The sequence below is a fragment of the Calypte anna genome, chromosome W, assembly GCF_003957555.1.
Source record: "Calypte anna isolate BGI_N300 chromosome W, bCalAnn1_v1.p, whole genome shotgun sequence".
Classification (NCBI taxonomy): domain Eukaryota; kingdom Metazoa; phylum Chordata; class Aves; order Apodiformes; family Trochilidae; genus Calypte; species Calypte anna.
In genome coordinates this window covers 19,196,277-19,217,715 of record NC_044276.1, presented here as the reverse complement: position 1 = coordinate 19,217,715, position 21,439 = coordinate 19,196,277, and positions in this window count along the sequence as shown.

Sequence of the window (21,439 nt, the reverse complement as noted above, 5' to 3'; positions counted from 1 at the left end):
GACTTAATTACAACACAAATGCATGTCTGAGGGAAAATATCACAATATAATGTCTAGGAGTTTAAGTCAGGATACCAGCCTTATAAATTCAGGATGCTTGCACAGTATCAGCACCATGTTAACCCTATCCAAATAAAGCTACCAAAGCATGAAAATGAAGCTTAAGGCTCCCAGTCTCTTATCCTCACATCAAGGCAGGTTGTTTTACCAGAAAATCTGATTTATCAAAAACCTGTGATGCGCACTGGGCAAACAGATACAGCTTTTGGTTAGGAGACTGGAGTAGAATTACTAGTAGTCTCTTTTCACCTTCAAAGTTACCTATATTAACAGTCACTTTATAAGATCCTGCAGCTTCAAGGAGAAAGCCATTTCAGAGCAAGCCAAGCAAAGATACATAGAAATATCCCAATAACTCTCCACAACTTGGAATATTTGACCTTCCTGGTATACTATGCATTTTATTTTGCTTTTTATTTTATATTTGAAAGAACTATGCAGTATAACAGGTCATGAAGGAAAGCTAACAGGAAAACAAAGTCACTTATTTAGAGAAAACACAGGTAAAACACCAAGAACCAACCCTTCAGTGCTAGAAGTAAGAGGCACCAAAGTAAAATTTATTTTATGTAAGACTTAAGAGGTTCAGCACGTGCATTAGAGAACTCATCAACTTAAATGTTGGGTCTTTATTAAAACACACTCATGGTCTGTCCTGTAATAAAACCTAGTTGTCTATAAGAGACCTCACATTCACATAAACAAAGGCAGCAAAAGAACAAACTGACTTTCAAAGGCAACAAGCACTTGCAGAGCCATTAATTTCCCAGGGTGCTGAGGTCAGTCTGTGCTCTGAGAGGGTTCAGCTCACTGCTCCATCCCTTACCTTCTGCTCCATCCTGTCTGTGTTGTATCCCACTGTCCCATACAGGGCAAGATAGAAGACAAGATGCATATGTATAAAACAGGATTTATTGTAAATCACAAAGAATTTTAAAAGCTAGACTAAAAAGGTATAAATCAGGTTATATGAGTGTTAGGATCTTAGGGTACCAAAACAAGGTGTTACGATAACAGACAAGAAGATACCTTAACAATAAAATATACAGATAATTAAATATCTACAATGACACCATGGCAGTGGAGAAGAAAGCGTATAAACTGCCTGTCATTTTGTTACAGTTTATAGTAGAAATAAAATAATATTGGTTGTAAAATTTTAAAATGGACGAACTAAGAGTTAGAAGGGGCTCGGGTAGACTAAAACTCTGGGAATAAGTAACTAGTTAAGAGTGAGCTGACCCTTACAAGAACAATGATCAAAGGAGAATAAGGAGTGTGTTGACCCCATCAGCAAAAACATTAATAAAAAGGAGAACAGTTAAGCAAACTGATACCATGTACCAAAGATCAAGATAAAATATTGTATCCAGGTGGTGGGCCAGGTGGTAATGACAGCTGAAACAGTAAACCGTGGATTTACAGTTTAAGAGATGACTATCTATTGTTATTTGTAAGATCTATGTGACTGTTTGTCTATTGTTATCTGCATGATCTATGTGACTGTTTGTGACTAAAATTTATGTAACTCTGCACGTGGCCTGTAATGAAAAAGAGTATAAAAGCTGAACCAAAAACGAGGGTCTTCGGAACCCTGACTTTGGAAGCTAGTCCTCAGGCTTCCCGGGCCCTGAATAAAGCACCGCATAAACTGACTCTGTTGGTTTGTGTTTTGGTTACGGGCAACAGTTTTCTGGTGACCCAGATGGGACTCCGGGGGTGGCTGGGGCAGTTCACGTGCTGATCCACTCCAAAGCCGGCACCAGGTGATTCCTGGAGGAGCCATCAACCCCTGCCCCACCCCGCGCCCGACGGACGACCATGAGGTAAGCCCGAAGGTGCTTTATTCCCTATAGAAAGGTTAGTATTAGGATTGGTTGTTTGGAAGCCTAGGCGCTGGTCGTAAGACACAGCAAGTAGAAAGCTGTGCAGATCCAGCACTTGCCACTCGCGGCGACGAGTATAGGCAAGTTTGGTATTTGGTATTGGTAATCGGCCGTATATTGGTTTTGTATGTGTGTGTGTGAGTGCGCGCCAGTCTAAAGTGTCAGCATGCTGCCGTTTAAAACTTTCAGAGCTCTGTCTTGTAATAACAATGATGTTCTTGAGGATTCGCATCTCGGTTGTCTGTTAAAACATTGGAAAGAGGGTAATTTTGGGCAGGAATTGTGGAGAAAAACCTTGGTTGATTACTGTAATCATGTGTGGCCTGAATATGAAACGGGGGGTATGCAGTGGCCACGAAATGGTACATTAACCCCTGAAATATTAAGCCCTATGATGAGTTTCTTGCGGGAAACTGAGAAATGGGATGCAATTCAGTATTTGGATTTGTTTTAATATCTAAAAGAAAAAAAACCTGACTGAAAAAAAAAAAAAAAAGAAGAAAAAAAAAGAGAGAAAAAAAAGAAAAAAAAACAGGAAAAAAAAAAAAAAAAAAAAAAAAAAGAAAAAAAAGCATGTGGATTGTTAGTATTAAAAACCATGAAAGTAGAATGTGATAAATGCCCTGGTTGTAAAGAGCGTAAGATACGATTCTCGGAGGAAGAGGAGGATGTGTCTTTGTTGGTCTCCCCGAGCGCGCCGCCGCTCCCACCTCCTGAGGCTCCCCCGGTAAATACGGCTAGGGTCCCTCTTCCTTCCTCATCCGAGGAGGGGATAGAGCAGGAAGGATTGGGTTGATCAGCCGAGAACGCCGCTTGCGGAGCGGACTCGGAGAGGGAGGCTGGAGAAAGGAGGCGGTTTTTCGCAGCCTCAGTTGATGGCTCCGCTGCGAGAGGCAGTGGGAGCGGATGGAGGGAAGGCGATGATAAAGGTTCCTTTTTCACCGAACGATTTAATAATATGGAAACAATCGGCGGGGGCGTACAGGGAAAATCCTGAGAAAGTGGCTCAGGTTGTGAAAATGGTAATAAAAACTCAGAATCCTGATTGGAATGATTTGCAGATGTTGCTGGACACTATAGAAAAGGAGAAAGGGCGCCGGCGGCGTCGGGGGGGGGGAGGCGCGGGCCTCTCCCCCGGCCACCCCGCACGGGCGGGCGGCTGTCTGCGTCGGGCGGAGCTCGTCCCGCTCGGGTCGCCAGGGTTGACGTCGGGGCCGGTGGGGCCCGGCGCGGCGGCCGGGGAGGTCCCTGAAGGAGAGGTGGCGCTGGATTGGGGAAAGGCTTCGGGGGCTTTGGGAAACAGGGACCCCAGGTAAATCAAAAGCGGCAGTACCAGTGGTAGTGGAATTAAAAGAAGGGGCCCAACCGGTGAGGGTACGGCAGTACCCCATTAGTCTGGAAGCTAGGAAAGGAATAGCCCCCATGATAACTCAATTTTTGGATTTAGGGATTCTGCAGGAGTGTGAATCTGAATTCAACACTCCTATCTTCCCGGTCAAAAAGCCTAATGGTAATTACAGGTTAGTGCAGGACTTAAGGGCAATTAACTTAATCACCAAAGATATACATCCCGTAGTGGCAAATCCGTACACATTGTTAACATCTGTTTCTGAGAAATTTCAATGGTTTACAGTAATTGATTTAAAAGATGCCTTCACGAAAGCGCCAACTCACATGGACCAGGCTTCCCCAAGGATTTAAATCCTCGCCCACCATATTCGGTAACCAGCTGGCCAAGGAACTTGAGGAATGGAAGATTACCCAGGTAAAAGATTTGCCTTTTTCGTATGTGGTATTGCAATATGTGGATGATATTTTCCTGGGTACCACAGAACAGGGTCTCTGCCTCAAATTAACCATTGGACTATTGAATATGTTGGGACAGGCTGGATACCGGGTATCCAGAGAAAAGGCACAGCTGGTCAAACAAAAGGTCATCTATTTAGGATGTGAAATTTCGCAGGGAGTTCGTCGTTTGGGAGTAAATCGCATACAAGCCATATGTGCAATTCCAGTACCCCGTAATAATCAGGAACTAAGATCTTTTCTAGGAATGATCGGCTGGTGTCGACTGTGGATCCCCGACTTTGGGCTGACAGCCAAACCACTGTATAAGGTTGTGAAGGAACCGAGATTTAAGTGGGGACCCACGGAAGATAAAGCATTTCGGGAATTAAAACAGGCCCTCAAGGAAGCACCTGCCCTGGGCCTGCCTGATCTAACCAAGGACTTTCAATTGTATGTACATGAAAGGCAAAAGTTAGCCTTGGGGGTGCTCACTCAGAAACTGGGGTCTTGGAAAAGACCGGTTGGGTACTTTTCTAAACAATTGGACTCAGTAAGTGGGGGATGGCCAGGATGTCTAAGAGCAGTGGCAGCCACAGTAATCCTGATCCAAGAGGCACGCAAGCTAACATTGGGCAAGCACATGACAGTTTATGTACCTCACATGGTCATAACAGTATTGGAACAAAAGGGGGGCCATTGGCTCTCATCAAGCAGGATGCTCCAATACCAGGCCCAATTGAGGGAACAGGATGATGTGGAGCTGAAAATAACAAATCACCTTAACCCAGCAGAATTCCTCAGGTCCACCCAGGAAGAAGGAGAGCTGGAACATGACTGTGTGGAGGTAATCGAACAAGTGTACGCCAGCCGGAAGGACCTGAAGGATGAGCCACTGCCGGACCCTGATTGGGAATTTTTCACGGACGGGTCCAGCTTTGTGGAAAAAGGTACCAGGTATGCAGGGTATGCAGTGGTCACCTTGCAGCAGATAGTGGAAGCAAAAGCATTGCCCCTGGACACGTCAGCGCAGAAAGCAGAGATTTGGGCCCTGATAAGAGCCCTGGTATTGAGTCAAGGGAAGAAAGTTAACATATGGACTGATTCCAAATATGCATTTGGAGTAGTACATGTGCATGGGGCTCTGTGGAAGGAGCGGGGACTTCTTAATTCGCAGGGGTCGTCAATCAAACACAGAGAAGAAATAATCATGTTATTGGAAGCAATTTACAAGCCATTGGCAGTTGCGGTGATGCACGTCAAAGGACATCGGAACAATCCAGGAAAAGAGTTCCAGGGAAATCGACAAGCAAACCAAGTGGCAAAGCAGGTTGCCAGAGAGGTATGGACTCAATTAGCTTTGCTACCGGCTCGGGGCAACCCTGCCGCTGCACACATGGAAGACAAACCACATTACTCGCCAGAGGACGAGAAGCTGGCACGGATGTTGCAGGCACGAAAGAACATCAAGGGTTGGTATGTGACCCCAACAGGACAGGTGATCCTGCCGGTGAGAATCATGAGGACAGTACTGGAAACAGAACACAATAAGTGTCACTGGGGTGCGGAGGCAATGGTAAAATTTTTGAAAAACGAAATATTCTCAAACCAGATGTTAACATTGGCAAAAAGAGTAAATGCAATGTGTCCGGTGTGTATCAAAAACAACCCGGTGGTAAGAAGGCAGGTACAAATGGGTAAGTTACAGGTAGGTCCCCAACCAGGAGATTATTGGCAAATAGACTTCTCTGAGTTACCAAAAGCCCAAGCATACAAACATCTGTTGGTGTATGTGTGCACATTCTCGGGATGGCCAGAAGCTTTCCCTTGCAGGACCAATCAGGCAAAGGAAGTGGTAAAAACACTCTTGAAAGAAATCATCCCTAGATTTGGGGTGCCATTGGGGCTATCATCTGATAGGGGTCCTCATTTCACTGCAGGGATCATGCAGGAGATTTCTGTAATACTAGGGATAACTTGGAATCTGCACACCCCCTGGAGACCCCAATCGAGTGGTAAGGTAGAGCGGATGAATCAAACATTGAAAAACCAAATTAAGAAAATTTGTCAAGAAGCAAAAATCCAGTGGCCGCAGGCATTGCCTTTAGCTCTGTTAAGAGTTAGGATTAAACCAAGGGAAAGGATAGGGGTAAGTCCGTACGAAATTTTGTACGGCAAACCCTACCATGCTACTACTTATCAGGGGGGCCCTCATCTGGTAGGGGATCAGGTGATATTAAATTATGTATTGTCTCTGAATAAGACCCTTAGAGCACTTAGAGGAGCGTTGCAGTGGAACCGACCGTTACCCCTGGAAAATCCGGTCCACGACATCCTTCCAGGAGACCAAGTCTACATCAGGAACTGGTCAGTGGAACCACTGAAGGAGACATGGGACGGTCCTCACCAGGTGATCATGACCACCTACACGGCCGTCAAGGTCGACGGAATCGACAACTGGATTCACTACACCAGGGTCAAGAAGGTCCCCACGCAATGGTCGGTAGAGCCTTTGTCTCTAACAAGGATGGTGTTCAGAAGCAAGTCATGAGGACATTGATCTTTTGTAGTCTAATCATGACCGTGGAAAACGGTAGTAAAGATCAATGTACCTGAGCCTTATCTGACAGTAGAGGAGGGATCCGAAGTTAATTTGACTTGGTTTACTGATGATCAGGGAGCTGGATCCGCTGAAGTAAAAACAGGATGGAAATTGGTGACAGGAGGTAAAGTGATCATAAGAGGAGTACAAACAGTTTGGGATAGGCAACTTCAGGCTACCACAAGAATGACCATACAAAACAGGATGGCCTTAGTTATGATGTTGCTAAAAGAGCATGGTGTTTGTGGGTATCTGAATAATAAAAATGAACATTGTTGTGTGCATATCCCAAACGTTACCCAGGAAGTAGAGAAAGATATTAGCCAATTGGAACAAATTGAGGACAAGGTCCACGATGTTCAAAAAGAGGCAGAACACAATTGGGTTGGAGCAGTATTCAGCTCCCTAGGGATCCAGGTCTCTGGTTGGATATCATCAATTATACAATATGGAATAATGATAATTATAATTATAGTAATTGTATTAGTAGTTTACAAGTGTTTATTGGGAATGATTATTAAAGAAACTCAACATACACGAAGGGTCATGAAGGCTATAACCCGAAAGGAGGAAATATCTCCAGAAGAAAGGACGCCTCCACCTGCTTATCAAGAGGCTTAAAGGTTGAGCATCCTTGCGAAGGAATAATCGAAGGATGCTCAAAAGGGGGGAATTGTTACAGTTTATAGTAGAAATAAAATAATATTGGTTGTAAAATTTTAAAATGGACGAACTAAGAGTTAGAAGGGGCTCGGGTAGACTAAAACTCTGGGAATAAGTAACTAGTTAAGAGTGAGCTGACCCTTACAAGAACAATGATCAAAGGAGAATAAGGAGTGTGTTGACCCCATCAGCAAAAACATTAATAAAAAGGAGAACAGTTAAGCAAACTGATACCATGTACCAAAGATCAAGATAAAATATTGTATCCAGGTGGTGGGCCAGGTGGTAATGACAGCTGAAACAGTAAACCGTGGATTTACAGTTTAAGAGATGACTATCTATTGTTATTTGTAAGATCTATGTGACTGTTTGTCTATTGTTATCTGCATGATCTATGTGACTGTTTGTGACTAAAATTTATGTAACTCTGCACGTGGCCTGTAATGAAAAAGAGTATAAAAGCTGAACCAAAAACGGGGGTCTTCGGAACCCTGACTTTGGATGCTAGTCCTCAGGCTTCCCGGGCCCTGAATAAAGCACCACATAAACTGACTCTGTTGGTTTGTGTTTTGGTTACGGGCAACAATTTCATGTTACAAAAAACCACCGAAGTCTTGTCCAAACACCTACCTTCAAGGTAAATCCCAGGGCAAAGTGAAAAAAACCCAAAAAAGCCCAAGATTTGAAGAAATGGACAATAGGAAGGGGCAACACACAATAAATGCTGAAGGACTAGTACATTACATGATAGCAAATCCTTTTGGAGTAGAGATCAGATGCACAAGATAGAAAGGAACCAAGTGATATATCGGGAATGAAGAAAGTAAAAATGGAAAAGTAAAATATTTTAGTGTACTTCACCAGGAAAACAGGATTTACGTGATCACACTGTAAATATATCTGCACCTCTTTCTTCTCCCATCTGATTCTCTTAATCAAATTTAAATAGTCTTGTGAACGCAATGAGGAAAAAAACAGAGAGGAGAAAAAAGTTTGAGGCCGGACAAGACATACTCGGTGGTAATATGTCTGATTTTATTCATCAGTCAGTGCTCTTTTATAGTGCAAAGAAAACATGGCATTGCGACAGGGTGGATTGTTTTAAAAGCAAGATAAAATAAAGATCATCGTTTTGCTAGCTACAGATATTGCTTACAAGGCACAGCACTCTCCCACAATGGAACATCCTAGTTAAGGCCAAAAGTTGATAGAATACATAATCTCTTTGTTCAGAGCATGTGTCCTCCAAATTCCTTACTATCTTATCTGGTGATGAGCCTTGCCTCATCTTTATTTTTCTGGCAGCAGGCCTTGTCTTGTTGCTATCTTTGGTTGGCCTTGCTCTGCAGTGTGGGACCCTCTCTTTTCACTAGCTCTCAGGTCTCTGAGGCAGCCCTCCACATTTCCCCCTTTTTTGTTTTTTAAGGGATAATTGTATTCTATGAACCCTGGTCCAGATTAATTGTGGTCTGAGTCATGATTCTAAAAAAACAAACAAAAATACACATTAAAACTATTACTACACAGGAAATATATGAAGTAATGTGGCTAGTCCACTGTGAAAGGGATTTAAAGCAGATAAAAATCCCACAAAGGTCCCTGTGAACTCATGGACTAGGTAAACTCAAGAGGTCCCTTTCCACCTTCATCATTCATGCCAGTTACTTAGGTCTGTCCTCTCTTCCTAGATGGCCTTCTTATAACAGAGGAAGCCATCCCTCACATCAAGGTCTGGAATGGCATGTGTCCCCACCGCTCAATGCCTACTGGATTGCAGCCAGCAGAAGAGCTATAACTTCTTCTTGGTGGCAAACACAGAGGCCAACCCAGTCTTCCCCTTGATTGTGGTAGGAGGCACTTGGCTGGCATCTTGTCATGTGAGGCTAATACATTGTTGACCCCTGGTGTATGCTCACATGAACACTGGTGAGGGTTTTCAAGACTAATGTTAAGTTCTTAATTTCACAGTAAACATCTAATCTCTCTTACACGTCACCACTTTCATACGTTACCATCAGCCAGATTTGCAGTCAGGTTGCAATGAGGATTTGGAAAACCCTTCCTGGTGAGTGGGATAATCCTACGCGGTGCTTCCACCCATAGGTAAGGCATCCAAAGTCACTGAAAGTGGGTCCAGCCTTATAAACTGACAAACCAGCAAGTCAAGGTGACTTGCATATTACCTTATGCAGAAACATCTGGGTCATCTCCTGACCAGCAATGAATGGGAATGGGACAGAGTCCAGGGCATGGTTGGCAGAATTGCTTTAATATACTCTCTTTCCAAACATCAAGTCAATTACTTTTGACAAATTATATTTTTTATGATTAATACAACTAGAGTATGTAGGATTTTGGATAGTTACACAGAAGGCTTGCTCACAATTGATAATATCAAGACTATTAGAAAATAGGAATATAAAAGGATGCAAGGTACAATTCATAAGTGAATGCAATAATGTCAGATTAGCTATAGTCTACTTTCCATACATATACATTTGAGAAACATTTCATTGCTAAAAACCAAATCCGATTTCACTAGATGACCTTGATTTTTCACCATTTCTACCCCATGACCCAGCAGTGCTTTGATGTTTCCCCATGTTAGCAGTTCTTTCCTCCATGTATTCTGGCTTGGAGGTCTCTGACGTCTCCATCATTTGTTCAGCTGCAGGGTCAGCTGGCAGAAGCGCTTGGTGACGTGTGGTAAGGCTCCAGTCATCACAGGTTTGGACATTCTTTTCTGGAACCCAAATGGGTTTATCTGCAGTTTCTGGAAAAAGACAAGCAAAACCTCAACCCTATGTCATCAATGGATCAGGACCTTTCCATTGCCCTGTTAAAGGATCTTTCCACTTGACTGTGGCAAACAGGTTGTTTGAAATTGACCTTCAGCTGCTGTATGGCCTTCTGTATCAACATTTTAAAAACTTAATGTATAAAGTGTCCTTACCAATTTCCTGTGTGGGGAATCCAGCCAGTTTCCCTCTTTTTGTTTTTGAAGAATATTCTTTATGTGCCAGTGGCGGTATTCAAGGAGCACCTGTCCCATAGGATTATAAGGAATACCTGTAGTCAGGGCAATATCATGAGAATGACAAAACAGAGCAAAAGAGAAACTAGTATATGCCCGGGCATTATCAATTTTAATGGCATGGGGCATGGCCATTACAGAAAAAGCAGTGAATAAGTGTGTTATAACATGACGAACAGCCTCTCCTATTAAGGCAGAAGCAAAAAGAAAATGTGAATAGGCATCAGCACAAACAGGGATATAAGATTAATGGCCAAATGAGGAAAAATGCGTGATATCCATCTGCCACAAATCATTAGGTTGTAGACCTCTAGGGTTAACTGCAGGGTGATGTACAGGAAGATAGGGAGCACCGGTAGAATAACTTCTCACAATGTGTCGTGCCTGTTCCCGAGTAATGTCAGAATATCTGAGAAGGCTCATTGCATTCTGATGGAATAAATGGTGACTTTCCATAGCACAGTGATTGGGTAAGGAAGCATAAGAATCTGCTAAAAATGCTCGTACCTGACTATCTGATATAGCATTTCCTGCTGACAGAGGTCCTGGTAGAGAGGAATGTGCATGAATACAAGTAATAATAAAAGGTGCACAGCGTGTGCGTACAAGCATCTGTAAACAATAAAAGAGCTGCAAAAGATCACAAAAAGAGAAGAGAAGAAAAGAGAAGAGGAGAAGAGAAGAAGAGAGAAAAGAAAAAGAAAAAGAAAAAAGAAAAAGAAAAAGAAAAAGAAAAAGAAAAAGAAAAGAAAAAGAAAAAGAAAAAGAAAAAGAAAAAGAAAAAGAAAAAGAAAAAGAAAAAGAAAAAAGAAAAAGAAAAAAAAGAAAAAGAAAAAGAAGGGAATTAAGTTTTTCACCCTGTATCATCTCCTCAGGCTGCTTGTCCTTGTGAAGTCACAGGTGTGGCCCTGGTCTCTTGCTGGGGGGGAGAGTGGAGTAGGACCTGCTGTCCCTGCTGGGCTGCTGATCTCAATTTTTTTTTTTTTTTTGGTGCTGTTGGGTAGTCATAGATGTAGCCGAAGTATTTGGTGGCAAGAGAAGAGGGGTGTGTGTGTGTGTGTGTCTCTTTTTCTCTTTGTTTTTATACAGTAAAAAAAGAGAAAGGTTTCTGTCTTTTCATAAATCACTGGCACCCTGGCATAGGCTTGACATCCCAGGGACTTCTCTTTTGATTTACAGGAATTCTTCAATTCTTGTTATCTGCTAATTTTATTACCTGTTTTGACAGCTTATCAGGAGACATTCTGGTTAGCATTGTTATCTTTAGGCGCCTGCTGAAATTTACTGGTGATGTCAGGCATGATACTAACCAGAAGCTCACAGACCAAAATTAGTTTATTGACATATTTTAACTAAGGTGAGACAGAGAAAGAAAAAAGTTTGCTATAGTTTTTTTTAAAAGAGTAGAGAAATACTGGACCAAGAGACTATTAATAATTTCAATGTGTCCACATCAGTATAGCTCTATGTGAGCAAAATAACTGCCCAGGATTATTAGGATCAGGATACTCCATAACAGGGAATGCCTGCAAAAGTTCTAAGGGATTTCCTCCCCATTCTGCAGTGCAGCACTAAGACCTTTTTGTATGCTTGTCTGAAATACAGAACCAGTCAGAAGTCGAGGTGCTAGAGGCGCGGAAGGAATTACAGCTCGGTGAGCAAGGGACTTTCTTGTAAAACTGGCTCATCCTGAGGTTGCAACACATTTTCTCCTCTATCACCATCTTGACCCTTGTCATGTCTAGCTACTGCAGCATCAATCATACTTGGTCTGTTAACTGATTTAAAGATATCAGTCTGGGGGGTTAAACATCTCTTTACAATATTCCAAATGGAAAGAGCTGTTAAAGGTAAAGCATCTTGTCCTTCCTTTTGAAGCCGTGCATTCATTTGTTTCCCTATAGTCTCCCACTGGTCTAAATCAATCGTTCCTGATGCAGGAAGCCAAGGACAACATAGCTCTACACACCGTAAAAATTCCTCTATCTGATCTTTTGAAATATGAAACCCTCTTTCCTTAACTACCTTTTTCAGTATGTTAATATACTGATCTCTATCTTTAAAATGTATTTGACTGATATTATTCACAAATAACTTTATACTCTTGGCAACCAGATTCTATGAAAGAGTTCACCGAATCGGCTAATTTCCTTACTGCTCCCTCTAGCTATCAGTGGCTAGAAGGCGGGGAGAGGGTGGGGGGAGCAGCTGCATGTTCACCTCATTTGGCTGTTTTTTTAGTTTTTAAAATAAAGGGTTTGGGAGCAAAATGCACTGTTTTCTTAGATGGTGGGCAGTCTCATTCACAGAACTCGTCAAATTGTATAAAAATATCTTAATGCTTGAAATTTCAGATAAGAACTCCACGTCTCACCCATTCACTCACACTTTCACTTTTACAACTACAAAACAATCATTTACCATGATAAAATACAAGGAACTGCGATTCCATGCATAAAAGAACAAATGACAAAAAGCCAACAACAAATCTCAAATGGAAACAATACCTAAGGCCTTTCTCAAATGCAAATAATTCTTAAAATCTTGGCGCCCCTTATCGTACTTGTTGTGTAAAACACATCCCTCAGTAAGCCCGGTGATAATTCTCTTCTCTATGTGTAACGTGGACTCCGGAGTCCCTTGCGGTAAGCCGCCATGTTCACGCACTGTCTCTATTCCTATAAGTCACCCCACGTCCGGGTGCCACTTATTGTGAACACAGTAAGGAAAAAAAAAGAGAAAAAAGTTTGAGGCTGATTATACTCATGAGCAGTGCTCTTTTATAGTGCAGAGTAAACATGTCGTCACGATAAGGTGATGCCAAAAAATTTAAGTGTCCAAAACGTCCATAAAAAGAAATAGAGAAGATGGTTTTAAGAACTACAACACAAACTCAGCTTTTTTTTTAACAAGCAGAGGGACCCAAAGGGAAAATAAATCTTGTATATGATGTAAGCCTTACTATAAAATGCCTGCTAGTAATTGTCTAGAGGTCACATTGACCTGATAGAAGCTAACACAGAATGCTTGTTTAAGAGAAGCTGTTACGATCCAAGTTATTATTTTATATTTTGATTGTGAGGAAAATTCAGCCACTACTCATAGACGACGCATGAATTTACAAAAATAACAAGCTTTATGATTTAAACAAGTTACAAAGGTTTATTTTAGAGGGATTTGGGGAGAAGAGTCGTTAAGAAAAGAAAGAGACGAGGGAGTAATTAAGCTGTTATCACTGTGCCCCGGTTTTAGCCTCTGGCTGTAGCCGCTCCTGCTGATCTGGGTTCTTCGCTTTTCCGATCCTCCGCTATGTCTGCCCCGTAGCTGGAAACCGAAGTGCCAAGAGAAGGGGGGGTCTAGAGGAAAAACTGCTTCTCCTTTTCTCCTGGGTTTTTTTATACAGCAAAAAAAGAGGGGTCTCTTTTTTGCATAAGTCCCTGATACACACAGACTTCCCGGAGATGAGTCATCCTTATCTTTCAGTTTTTTTCGGTGTCCTGCTACTTTCATTGTCTTTGTCTCCACCATGCACCAGGAGGTGACCTGATAAGCATTCTTATCTTTTAGGTGTCTGTCAGGCATATGGTGAGGTAAAGATATGTTAATTGACAGCATGTTGCAAAAGAGCAGGAAGAAGAAAGAAAAAAAAATTATTCAAGAGACATATTTTGTATTTTCAAAGTGTTTACATCATTTCACCCCATGGCTCTTGAGTCAGTATTTTTTTTTTATATGTATATATATATACACACATCCCATTTGGTGTGGTTGTGTCGTGTGGCTCTTTTTGTAATCTGTGCTGCTTTAGCAGGCCGATTCCGTCTCTGAGGTTTCCATTAAGGAGCAACCGGGAACCACGCCCTGCCTGGCACAGTTCTTCCCACTGCACGTCTTACCTGGCTCAAAAGCCAGTATATTTTTAACGTGTGTTTGTGGGTGGTGGTGGTGGTAAACTGTGTGTTGTACCACACATTTGTCACATCAGATATACCTCAACATATCACGTCACCTCACCTCGTGTGTTTTGAAGCTAGGGGAGTGTGTTTTCAGGATAAACACATATTTTTGTTTTCTTTCTTTCTTTCACCAGCACTGGGAAGTTTTGCAACTAGGTATCTAGATATATTACAGACATTTAACGGCTAAAAGATAGCAGAGAGCATATATGAAAGGTTACAAAGAATCAACTTAATACGAGTAAGGTATGTGCATGTACAAAGCAATTGTGTCAGGTAGTGACATGTACAACATGTATAGAAAGAAAGGGAAAATATTGACAGTTAAAGAATCTTAGCAATTAAATGAGAAGGAGAAGTTGTTTATATATGAGAACTAATCATAACAACAGCAATAGTGCTGCCCGTATCCAAAAACACAAACCAACAGAGTCAGTTTATGCGGTGCTTTATTCAGGGCCCGGGAAGCCTGTGGACTAGCGTCCCAAGTCAGGGTTCCGAAGACCCTCATTTTTGGTTCAGCTTTTATACTTTTTCCATTACAGGCCACGTACTGAGTTACATAAATTTTAGTCAGAAACTGTCACATAGATCATGCAGATAACAATTGACAAACAGTCACATAGATCTTACAAATAACAATAGATAGTCATCTCTTAAACTGTAAATCCACGGTTTACCATTTCAGCTGTCATTACCACCTGGCCCACCACCTGGATACAATTTTTCATCTTGATCTTTGGTATATAGTATCAGCTTACCTAACTATTCTCCTTTTGATTAATGTTTTTGCTGATGGGGTCGACACACTCCTTATTTTCCTTTGATTATTGTTCTTGTAAGGGTTAGCTCATTCTTAACTAGTTACTTATTTCCAGAGTTTTAGTCTACCCGAGCCCCTTCTAACTCTTAATTTGTTCACTTTTAAAATTTTACAACCAATATTATTTTATTTCTACTATAAACTGTAACAATAGTAATAAAAATTATAAGAATTATAATAATTATAAAATAAGATACAATGAAATAATAAAAAGTATATAATATAGGCTGTAGCAAGACGAACTTCTTTTAGGGAACGGCGCTTCAAGGTCCAACCAGGTGTTCCAGCAGAGACTCACGAGTAGTGCTCTAAGCCTATAGCCCTCATGGTTGACTAGCCTGGATCGGTGCTGCTGCTCCAAGAGCGACTGACCTCTCTGCTGTCCAAGTAGACCATAATGCTTTACCATCTCTGAGATTTAAATTGTCAGCAGTCAGAGGATGTTCTCCCAACCAAATTTTACACAAATCACATGAGGAAATTATTGTTGTTATGATCCGAGTTATTGTTTATATTTTGATTGTGAGGAAAAATCAGCTATTACTTATAGATGACGTGTGAATTTACAAAATAACCAGACTTTAGAATTTAAACGAGCTACAAGGGTTTATTTTAAACAGGGAAAGCTGGTTTTGCTAGCAGAAAGCCATTGCATAAATTTGTCACCTTGACCAGAGAGTCATTAAGGTAAAAGGAAAGAACAAAAGAGGGTTTATCACCGTCCCTGTGGGACCTGGTCTCGGGCTGGAATTGCTTTTGAAAGATCCGTCGCTTTCCGTTCCTCCGCTGTGTCTTTTTCGTAGCTGGAAACCGAGGTGCTGAGAGAAGGGGGCGTCTGGAAGAAGCTGCTGCTTTTTCCTTTTTTCCTAGGGATTTTTATACCCCAAAAGAAAGAGGGGTCCCTTTATTACATAAGTCCCTGATGCATACAGATTTCCAGACTTCCTGGAGATGAGTCATCCTTATCTTTTTGTCTTCTGGTGCCCTGCTATGTTCATTGTTTTTGGTCTCCACCCTGCACCAGGAGGTGACCTGATAAGTAATCTTATCTTTTAGGTGTCTGTCAGGCATACATTGAGGTAAACATATGTTAATTGCAAGCAGGAAGAGAGAAGAAAGGAAAAAAATATGATTCAAGAGACATATTTTGAATTTTCAATTCCACGTGTATACATCAATTGTTTCACATTGTTCTCGTGATACAGACCAACCATGAGATTGTGCTTCTTTATACAAATCAAAAATACCCGAATGGCCTCTCTTGCAATGAAGCCATTCTAGTAATTTTCCCCATTCTTGGACTTCAACTTGACTGAGAGCATCTCTGATTTCAATGACAATTCTTGCCAATTCATCAACTTGGTTATTGTATTTGCTTGCTTCATCTTTTTAATTAGATTGGTGGGAAGGTATCCAGCCTATATGAAAACTGGGATTTTGTTTAGCAATTTGTAGTGTTTCCTTCCATTTCTCTGTATGCCATACAGGCACTCTATTAATTTCCCAGTTATTATTTTCCCAAAATGTCACCCATTCTACACAGCCTTTAAAGACAGCAAAAGAATCTGTATAGATATATGCAGGTTCCTTAGTGGCTTTTTGTTTTACAAATACATTCAAAACAGCATCCAGTTCGCCTGCTTGTGCACTTCCTTCATCTTGATTTATTATTTGTTCGCCTGAGGAAGGTTTAATTGCTGCAGATTTAAAAAAACATACTTTCCCTTCCCTTCGGGAAGAAGCATTTGTGAACCAGGCTGTAGTCATATCACTTTTTTATTCTGGGGCTTCTTTAATAGGGATAGGAGTTTTCATTTGTAGATGCAATTGGTTCCTGAATTTTCAGTTGCTAATCAGGACCCTTATCAATTTGGAAAAGTTCAGGCAAGTATTCAATTTGACTATACCATTTTCTAATTGTGCCTTTCTGAGAAATTCCTTCAGGAGGTGGCTTTCCAGACAATACCTGGTTAATTACCTTAAAAGGTCCTTGCAGGATTACCTTTTGTTTTTTAATTATCTTGCTTATCTCCTTAAGCACTGTGCTGACTGTGAGCAAAGCCTTTTCCAGGACCGAATACCACTTCTCTGAGTCCTTTAATGACTGAGAATAAAAAGATGTGGGTCTGGTGACTCCAGTTTGACCCCATTGCCAAAAGTGATAAAATGACACACTGGAAGAAAAACCCCATTCGATTGTTATCGGGTCCTCTGGGTGAAGAGGTCCCAGGGTTGGAAAGGTCTGTGCCTCTAGGAGTAGGAGTTTTAGCGCCTCATCATGAGTTTGAGTCGACTCCCAGTGGCGGTGTTTCTTTAATAAGTCATACAATGGCTTAGCAATGATTGACAGGTCAGGTATGTGCTTTCGCCAATATTGCAAGGTTCCCATAATTTCCTGTAGTTCCTTTTTATTTGTGGGTGCCTTTATTTCTCCCAGGTGAGAGAGAGTATCATTAGGGATATTCCATGTCCCACCCTTCCATGTGATTCCTAGAAATTTTGTTTCTTGGGAGGGAGGTTGTCTTTTATCCTCAGGAATTTCTATTTGTAAGCTCGTTAAGTGCCCAACTATGGCATCATAAGCTGCTCTCACGGCTTGCTCATTTTGACCACGTATCAGCACATCAAGAATGTATTGATAGATTTTTACATTTGGGTTGTTTTTTATTTCTGGAATATTTTCCAGCTCCTGCACCAGAGCATGGTGGGCAAGCGTGGGAGAATGTTTGTAGCCCTGAGGCAACCTGGTGAAAGTATATTGTACTATATTGTAAAAGCAAAATATTTTTGATCCTCAGAATCAATGGGAATTTGAAAAAACATATCTTTCACATTGAGAGAGGCAAGCACTGGGTGTGCTGCTTCCTGGATTTCTAGCACCAGATCTGCAATGTTTGGGACAGCAGCAGTTAATTTCTCAGTGCCAGCATTCAATTTTCTATTATCTACGGTCATTCTCCACTTACCATTTGGTTTTCTTATGGGCCAAATCGGGGAATTGTAAGGCGAATGGCATGGCACAATGATACCTCTTTGTTTCAGGTCAGAAATTACTTCTTTGATACCTTCTTTTGCTCCTATGGGAATAGAATACTGTTTAACATTCGTAATTTTGCTTTGGGGGAGGCGTGGGGCAGTTTTTAACAGTCTAACTTTAAGAGTGGGGGTGCCAAAATTCCAAAAGAGGCCGTTTTTGTCTCTCCAGGACCGACCAATCAATACGTCCATTCCTAACAGATTGTAAGGAATGTCGCCTACAATCATTTGGGTTTGAATTAATCCTTGTCTCCTGGCAGCTTGAGGGAAACTTTAGCAGTTTTTTGTAAAACAGGTTTTCCTGAAGCACCACTCACGAATATTGTCTTCAGAGAAGAATTAATGCCACATTTTTTGGCCACATCAGATTTTAGTGTGGAGATCTGAGGGCTGGTATCTACTACAAATGTTACAGGGTAGCATTTTGGCCCAACAGCACAAGTAAGTTCTAAATCACCATTTTTATTCAAGACCAATCTTAGCACATTTTGCCAGTCTTTTGGAGGACTGGATATTTTAGGATTTGATTATTCATTATTTTCGGACCAATCATTGTGATTTATAGGGATGGTTTCCCAAGGTTTATTCAGGGGGTCAATAGAATTTACTGAACTGGGATCAGGACCTGTCTCCTCTCTCTGCCATCTTTTTATTTTCTTTTTAGTAGCAGAGAGAGGGCTTTTTAGTTTCCCGAATTATGGGAATTTCCAGATCTTTCCCCTGAATTTTACCTGGTGGGCCATTCCTCTACTAAGGCTTTTAGATGGCCATAAGTAAAATTGTGACCTAAGATTGAAGGAGGGATGCCTTTTCACTTAGCTTCCTCTTTAAGCTTTGCAAAAGGCCCCAGTTCAACCTGTGGTAAATTATTTCTGTCTCAGGAGGGTCTATTTTGACTATTATTATTATTATTTCTCTGTCTGCCTCCCCTATTTACAACTGTCCAGTCACCCCATGGTTCGTCCTGCTGGTGAGGAGGAATTTGGGGAGGCATGGCAGCTGCAGCGGCATAAATCAATTTTTGATTATCATTATAATTTTCTGGGGTTTGAAGAATTTTTACAGATGTACAATTGGCTTCGGGTGCCACATATTTGCGTCCAAACTCTGCCAATTCAGCAAGCAGATCGGACCAAGTATAGTCCTTGCCTAATAGCGAATTTGTATTTGAATTTTTGATTCTAGCCTTGATCTGTAGGGATAAATTTTGCAGTTGTGCAGGTACCCCTCTGATGAGAATATCCATTCTTTCAGGTTTTACCTTTAGCATAAGTGGATACTCCTGGTTAATCACCAGAGCATGGTCATAAATCATTTGGATCACACTGGCTTTATGAACATTGTCCAGTAGCTGGGTGAGACCCCCTCGCAATACATGGGGTTCTCCCCTTTCTATGGGGTCAGCGAAGCCCACATTATAAGCAGCTCGTTGGGTCAGGGACCATGGAGCTCTGGAATTTCCAGTAATTAACATAACTCCAGGACCCCAATGGCCTGACGATTCTTTTTCTGATAATAATATGTGGTCTCCACCCGGAGATGAAACCCTTACTACATAATCTATATCTGTTCCCGTACTTATAAGGAAGAATAACCAGAAAAATAGGAGGAGGGGCCGACCGCAGGGGCCCGCGAAACAGGGATGTCTTGAAACCATTCCCCTCAGCAACAGAACGAAGCCCGCGAAGCAAGAACCAATGCTGGGAGAGCCCATGAAACAAGAACCAACGATAAACTGATAAGAGACTAAGGGGAAGGGGTTTATGAAAAGTATAAAAAAACTGGTTTTACTTTATTGAACTTGCGAGCCGGTGGTGGGGCTACGGCTCCCCGGATGCCCAGCATGCTGCTTAACTTATATCTCTCTCAATAAAAAGTTTTACTGTTGAAACATCGAGTCAGCGTTTTTAACATTCTTGCAAGAAAACAATAAAAATTGAAATGAGGGAATTGTGAAAAATGAAGGTTTAATATTGTAGTTTATTGTTCTGTTAAGTGTATCTTTCAATTTCATAATGTTTGCTTGGACTGTTTGTTGCTTAAACATACACCCCAAAACAACAGGATACAATATGCTACCTCAACAAACAGGCCAAGCAAACATTATGAAATTGAAAGATACACTCAACAAAACAATAAACTACAATTTTAAACCCTTATTTTTCACAGTGACACTTTCTCCCTTCCCCGAAGCAAATTACTGCAATTTGCTTAACCCGTAAAGCCAGCCATTTCTGTAAATTCCTGTGACGTCCATGAGTAGTGACCGATCTTTCCTCACAATCAAAATATAAAATAACAGCTCGGATCGTAACAATCACCATCACTAAATTCTACAACCACGCATTTTTGCACTTCCTACAAAGGATTTCATAAAGTAGGTCACAACGATAATCCCCATGGAGCACCATGTAGCACACAGTTCACTTCCAAACCCATTAAAATTTTACAACTTTGGCCTTTGATCACTGATTGTCCCAATTAGACTGAAGTTTACACTTACAGCAAGTGAAACCCAATTCCCAGTAATAAAACCCTTTTTTTTTTTTTTTTTCCCCCACAGTTTCTACACTTCAGAGCACACATCAGATGACATTCATTCTTGGGATAAAAGGATACTCACTTCACAACTGCGTTTCATCTCATTCACACACACACATACACACACCATTAACATTTAACATAAAGACAAAACAATGTTGAAGAATGCTCTCAAATGTTCCCAAAAGGTAGGGGGTGTGTAACCCCTTTGCCGTGCTCAACCCCATGTTTGAGGGGCCAATTATATCGGCCCATAATTCTGTGCTACCTGCACCAGGGATTCGCTGTGCTACAGGTAAATACACCGGGTGTCCAATAAAATGTTATGTTGATGTGTGGTGGCGGGGGTGTGGTCACAGAAGCACTATATAAGTAAAAGTTACTGCACAATAAAGCGAAGCTTGTTTATCAACCATATTGGCTGCACGAGTTTTCCTCGCAGTTTGTCTTGCCAGGAGTAATTGACAGTGACTATACTGGAGAAATTTGTACTGCGGCTATGACTTGGACACCGCCTATGGTAATCCCAAACGGAACTCGAATTGCCCAGTTAGTTCCAACACAGCAACTAATTGATGCAGCAGCCGCCTCTTCGACAGTTGCCAGTCAAACAGCAGGGTATGGCTCTACAGGACAAATGGCTTTACTATGCCTCCTGATGGATCAATGCCCCAAAGAACCAATTTTATTAGAACATCAACAGGACCAGTGCCGCCTTACAGCACTACTGGATACAGGAGTGGACATCACTATCGTGGATGAGCAGCTGTGGCCTCGTCACTGGCCAGCTGCCCCAATGATGTGTGGAGTAGAAGGGGTAGGAGGCACAGTCCAGGTAAAACGAAGCACACATAAGATTTGTCTCACCATCGATAATCGCACATGTACTCTAATTGTCACCATCATGCCATTGCCTGCAAATGTAGAAGCCCTCATTGGTCAAGATGTATTAGGTCAGATCAAGGCACGCCTGATAACAAGAGATCATTTTTATTAGCGGTCACTTCTTGGGCTTTCCCAATCCCATTGAGATGGCTATCATCGCAGCCGGTA